This window comes from Uranotaenia lowii, chromosome 3 (assembly GCF_029784155.1).
Source record: "Uranotaenia lowii strain MFRU-FL chromosome 3, ASM2978415v1, whole genome shotgun sequence".
Taxonomy (NCBI): Eukaryota; Metazoa; Arthropoda; class Insecta; order Diptera; family Culicidae; genus Uranotaenia; species Uranotaenia lowii.
Genome location: NC_073693.1, coordinates 126,621,196 through 126,628,305, shown reverse-complemented (window position 1 = coordinate 126,628,305; position 7,110 = coordinate 126,621,196).

Sequence of the window (7,110 nt, the reverse complement as noted above, 5' to 3'; positions counted from 1 at the left end):
TAAAATCCTCAAATCAGATCTTGGGTTTTTTCTGAGATACTTTCTTCTTTTTGCCAGGGACATATTTGGCTTGCACAGCTGCGGATGCTTTCTCGCCCAACATGTACATAATGACGTCGTTAAAAGCTGACATAGAAACAGGGATTACGCTGGAGTCTACAACCCGTAGCTTTTCAATGCCATGCACTTGGAACGAGTTGTCAACTACTGCTTCCGGATTGGAGCTCTGCCCCATAGGGCAGGTTGAGCTAATTGCTCGTACGGTCATTGCAAACGAGCGGATTATGCAACGCCAATAGTCATCACTATCGAATTCCAAGGATTGTGGACAACTCGCTGGGTAGATCTGTACCAGTGCAGCTCCGCGTTCCTGCAAGGCAGGCATATTCAAAAGCTTGGATGCAATTCGAATTCCTTTTAGCAAATTTTCGACGTCCTCTTCCTCGGATAAATATTTTGGATCCACCAGAATACTATCGTTTGGATCCGATGATAGCAGCTTCATGTAACCTCTCGATTTGGGATGCATTAGCGCTGTATACAAATTTACATAGAAAGCATTATCATCTGGGGGGATTGAAACGGAACCTGGTTCCACATTCACTGTTCTCTGCATTTCAACGCCAGTGAAAAATTCTGTTGTAGATCCTGCTTCAGGTAATATTGCTATGTTGGGATAATCTGGTTGACGATCGGTTCTAGTGCTGAGGAACCAAATTGATTCCAAGTTGTATGGCAGTGTAAATCTTCCGCCTCCTTCGCTGAGTTGATTGACATCATTTGCATTAGGACCATTGACATAGTCAGCAGGAAACGAGGATTTATCCAACCGCATCGAAAAAGCACTAATCGCTACCTTATCCATCAACGATTTTCCAACAGGAAGATCCTTGAGAACAGGAATGCCCACTTCGTTCAGATCATCTTGAGGTCCAATTCCCGACAAAAGAAGGACCTTGGGAGACCCTCTTGAGCCCGCCGAAAGAATAACTTCTTTATGAGCATATGCATTAAATATTTGATCTTCGAATGAAAATTCCACTCCAGAAACGATGTTACTTTCTGGTTCAAACAGTAGCTTACGGACAAACGCATTAGTGAGAAGTTTCAAGTTGGGTCGACTTTGAACAACAGGCTCTACAAACGCGTGATATGCCGAGGATCGTTGTCCATCGACAGACATTACCTGGGCCGGTGAGAATCCGAACTGACTATGGCCGTTGTAATCGACACTAGCTATTCTCGCCTGTGCTGCGCCTTGCATCAATATTTCACGCGTCAGCGACTTGTATGGAAGATTTTGCACTCTCAAAGGTCCTTCATGCCCGTGGAAGAACGGATCCTCGAATTCGGTAAGACTGGCGTTTTCGGAAACTGTGAAAAACGGAAGCAATGCATCCAAGTCCCATTCTTCACTTTCGGAATACGCCACCCATCGGTCGTAATCGTAGCGATTGCCTCTAGTATAAAATTGGGTGTTCGTGTTGGTACATCCACCGAGACCTTTCGAGTCAATCAAACGGCACTGCTTATTGATGAAACCTGGAGAAAGAGAAAAATAATTTTATGAGATGCGCCAATGCCCTTCAACATTTTTTTTGTATATATTTTTATTGAGCACAATTGTTGCACTCAACAAATTCCTTAAACGTTCTCAACACACACTATCCACAAGTTCCATAAAAAAAACTCCACAAAAGCTTAAACAGCTTAAGTTTTTCTCGATACTTCCATGTTCCCAAACAAGATTCAAGAGTTATGAGGAAAGCCCCTAAATTTATTTACAGTCATAGCTCACATGAAACGCCCTCCCTTCCAATCAACGAAACTTTTGTTTGTTTAAGACGTTATGAAGGAGATCGGGGGCTGGACTTTGGTACTGATTTTTTTTTAAATCGGAGGACCTTTATCCCCAGTAGAGACCTTAATCTGACTGGAGGAAACGACTTTACTCAAACAGTCCTTGGGGTGGAGTTATCTTATTATGAACGCGAGGTACCACTTTTTAGACCCTCTACGTGTGAGTTCTTGTTCATCTTTGTATTGAACATGCTATATGCTGACCATATATTAATCTATTATATAAAATTCTCTTGTAACGGTGTTTGTAGTACTACTCCTCCGAAATGGCCCAAACGATTCAAATGAAATTATTTTTAGAATATTCTGTAGCCATGCGAATCGGTTTATATCGAATAAAAATAACAGAAAGTCGCATAAATTGTCCGCAATAAGTAAATTTGTAGTTTTTTGAATGAAATGAAAGTCATGGCTTCCATTTTTCGAGATTTTTTTTTCCTTTGGGCGGTTTATTTTTCGTCTCCAAGGTCGAAGCGTCGTGACCTGACGTCGTTAGAAGATAATAACCATGGCATAGCATACTGATCAGTGAGAATATTTTGGCGCGTATTTCTCAACCAAGCATATTTTCAATGCAAGTGGTTTTTTTTTGTTCTTGATTCCTAGCTCATTTCTACATCACATGGTTATGAATGACGCCAAGATGTGACTCAGGTTTACATTTTGCTGATCGAATAAAACATATAATATTTGTTTTGCCAAAATCTGAAATTCAAAAGTCAGGCATCCATTTTTAGAGATTTACTTTTCTTCGAGAGGTTTGTTTTTCGTCTCCATGGGCGAGGCGTCGCTAACAAACGTCGTTGCAAGATACCAAAGCATACTGTTCATTGATCGCTGGAAAAATTTAAAAATTAGGCGCCTATTTCTCAACCAAGTACCTATATTTATTATGCACGTGAGGGCGATATGCAACCTAGATGTGTTTTTTTTTCTTGCTTATTTGTACACAGCACATGGTAATATATAACGCCTAGATGTGACACGGATTGATATTTTATCGATCGAATCAAAACCATATACACGATTTCAAATATTAAAACCATTTTTAAGTCGTGTTAATTTAAGTAGTAAATTGTTGTCCAAAAAATATGAATTTGGTAAAGATAAATATGAAATAATGTTATGACACGTTGCGAACGTTTGAAAATAAGAAATTGGGAAGCTTTACATTCAATTTCGTATAATCCAATACGCCTAGAACGCTAGACACATTAACTGAACAAGAATCTATTTTATTCTATTTTGTGTATTTATAGAGGATTTTAACCAACTTGGTCATTCGTCCTCTCAACAAGAGTCTGTTCTTTGAAATAGATTAGAAAGGATTGAAGTTTTAAAAGGCCGAATGAACTATTTAATTTTTTGCAATTGAAGTTATCAATAAAATAATCAACTTTTTAAGACAAAAAGTGAGGATATGCATTTTCTGGAAGAATTTTCAAATAAGAAAGTAGACTAGAGCAAGTGCAAACTATCAACTTTTACAAAAAATGTATACATTATTTCTTCATCTAAATAATTGTTGGGCCCAATAAAAATTTGAATAAATAAACTTAACTCTTTTTTTTTAAATCATTCACTAAAAAACTATTTAGGTACACGTTAACTGTTTGTTTACACACAATTCAAATACAAACTTAACATAAAAAGTGTGTTTTTGTTTTACATATTTTGGCTATACAGGTCGGACTCGATTATCCGGAGACTCGATTATCCGGAGACTCGATTATCCGGGATTCGATTATCCGGAATTTTAGACTCGATTATCCGGAGTATTTTTTTAACAATTTTTTTTTAATTTTCACTTTATTTTTTTTTCTAATTATTTAGTACTATAATTCACAAAATAATATTTTTATCAGCTTTGGACGGAGTTAGGGAGGTCAGAAGGTCTAGTTTAATTAATTATCGATTGTCTTCGTTTAAAAATGAGTGGATTTTGAAATGTATTTTAGTTTATTTACAAAGTATGATCAAATGTACAAACATGAACGTAGTAAGAAAAAGAGGGACTTAAGCTAGGGTGTCTTTTCAGTATGTTCCCCTTTCGATATTTTTTGTTCCATTTTCATTTTGGTTAAATAAAATTCTTATTTCTTGTCAGGAAACTTCTCGTTTATTTAAGCTTAAAAACAAATTCATTCATTGAATAACGAAGCATGAGACGAAAATCAAATTTTCATTATAACTTTTCAGAAGAAAAGAAAGTAACTTTGCAAAAGAAAATAAAATTAAACATTAACATTTCGTAAATCAATAATTTTCTCTAAAACATTTCCACGTACTTCTCGCAGCAGGAACTGTGATTCCAACGGTAGTCCATTCTCCTCTGCCCAAGCAATTACTTGATCGATTCCAGATAAAGCTGTTTCATGTGAAACAGAGCTTCCAGCATCGTCATCCATATCATTCTGATGCGGTTCCAACACTGATAACGCATTTGCCCCTTCGACACTTGAAACCGTATGGTCGCCATCGTAAAACGATTTGTTTTGGTTCAGAACGACGTTTACAATATCATCGTCGTTCAGGACGTCAAACTCCATGTCCTCTTCCTGCACGGCATTGTCCTGGTCAATCAATTTCTGCCTTATCGAAAGTAAGCGTTCTCGTACAACCGACAACGGAATGTCATCGTCATCATCGAATTCTGTTTCTGGGTACAGCAACTTCCAAGACTTAGCAATGGATTCAGCCGGTACCTTGTCCCAGGCCTCGGCTACCCAAAACATAGCATCCTTGATATTAATTCGCTTCACCATGTCATCGAATTCTCCTTGGCGTCCAAGAAGCTCACGCATAAGCTTTTGCTTGTAGTTGGACTTGACCATCTGGATAACGTTTTGGTCCATTGGTTGCAACAAGGCTGTTGTGTTTGGCGGTAGAAACGTCGTAGAGAATGCTCCATCAGCAGTTCTAAGCTGGTCGGTGCTGCAATGTGCGGAACAGTTGTCCAAAACTAAGCGGGCCGTTACCGGCAGGTTAGCACCTTCCAAAAATGCCGTGACTTTTGGGACAAACTCATTGAAAAACCAATCTTTAAATAACTGTCGGGTCATCCAGGCAGTTTTGAAAGAAGCATAGTATACGGGCAGCTCACGGACGTTCTTCAGTGCTCTTGGTCGTTTTGACTTTCCAATCAGCATAAGTGGAAGTTTGTACGAACCATCAGCGTTTGCGCAAGGCATAAACGTCACACGCTCCTTATTCCCTTTTCTTCCTGGAGCTGATGATTCGTTCACGCTGACAAAAGTTGACGAAGGGATACACTTGAAGTAAAGTCCGCTCTCGTCGGCGTTGAAAATTTGACACGGCAATAAGTGCCGAACTAAGGATCTAAAGTGTTCAATGTATGTGTCAACGGTTGCAGCATTGTTGGAAAGTTTCTCTCCTGTAATTTTGAGAAACCTGATGTTGTGTCGCTTGATGAAATTGAAGATGTATCCTCGGCTCCCTTGGAACTGCTCATCGTTGTACAGCTTAAGGTACAGTTTCGTTGCCTGAGCCGTCAATAAATCCTGGCTAACTGGGATGTGGCATTCACGTTTTTGAAGAAACCAAATGCAAAGAGCTTCGTCAAGTAGAGGATATTTAGCCCTTTTGAAAGTTTTCCGTTTGTCTGTGGATCATAAATGTATATGAGAACATGTTCATCGCGAAACGGTCAATTCTCGATCTCACTTAACGGTGAAAGCTGAAAATGTGACAACCGTCGGAATGATGGAAGTGATTCCTATTTTCACCTGTCTTTTTCACTGTTTCATTTTCATACTCCGGTCACCGTGAATTGAGATCAACAAACTTACCCATTCGAAGTTGACGCTGTGCGATCTGCTCGATGATCTTAACTTTGTTCTTCTTCAGATCGTATGCAGTCGATTCAGCGATATTATATTTTCGCCTAATTTCGATCATGGATAGTCCTCTGTTGAAATCTTCCACAATTTTTGCTTTTGTGGCAAACGTCAGGACAATCCTGCTCCTCTTTCCTTGCAGTGAAACTTTCGGCATTTTTCAGAATTTTGAAAATGTAGTTTGAAAACAACGCTCGGAAACACTACTTGCACACAGACGAAATTGCACAGAATGAAATCACCAACTTGAACTGTCAAAACAAGAGTCAGAATGAAGCCCGTCACACAATAGAGCGTGAAGCGGCACGCCGCGTCGTATAGGGTTCATCCGTCAAATGACAGTAATAACCAGTAATTGTTTAATATTACATATTTGTGTTTTTCTAATCACGATTTTACCCCTTTTTCCTATTAAAAATGATTTCTGGCTACGACACTGCATTTTACAAAAATAATGCACACAAAAATTACAAATTAACGTCCTCAGACTGAAAAAAAAAAATTTTTTTTTGATTCGATTATCCGGAAAATTTGATTATCCGGAGTGAAAAAAAAAATCGATACTCCGGATAATCGAGTCCGACCTGTATAGGAGAGACTTTTGATTCACTTTTTCGTTGAAAAGTTTTTTTTGTGATTGATATTCCAGGGGCAGCAGATTTTTATGATGAGCTTTTCATATGACCTGAAAGTGTTAAAAATAATATTAATTCCTGAAATTTCTTAGGTGGAATAAGTGAAAACGCGCCATTTAGCTATGAAACATCTACAATTTAAGAATTTTATCTCCAGAATGGCCAGAAAGGATATCCCGAGTGTTGAATCTGAAGCGGATATTCAAAATTATTTTAAAGGTCTTTATAAATCAAGGTCTTTTGGTTGAACAGCATTCAGTGAAATTGAAGTACCAAGCATTAATTTATTCCGGAGAAAAACTTAGGATATAGCAATGAAAGTTGATAAAAAAGACAAACAAGAACAAGTATTAAATTAATTTTAAAGTCTTTTCACTGACGCATCTGAAAAAGACCTATGTGTTTTCACTTGCCCCAATAAATGGGACAAATATATACTTCGATATTTCTTTTTGTCAACATAACTATTTTTTTTTTTTGAAAAAATACCTTTTTTCAGAGAATATGAAAGTTGAACTGTGGTGATATTCTTTAGGATTTAACCGGTGTTTAATTTTTGAAAATTAAGATTTAGAGTAAAAAAGACTCATTATTTTTATTAAGGTTTTGTTTATATGATAATTTCCAGGAATAAAAATGAACTCATGAAACCAAGATTATTTCTGTTCGATCTATTAAATTAAAAAAATCTGCTTTTCAATTGAATGTTATTAAATCTTTAAAATATAACGTAATCCGAAACGCACATATTATCAACA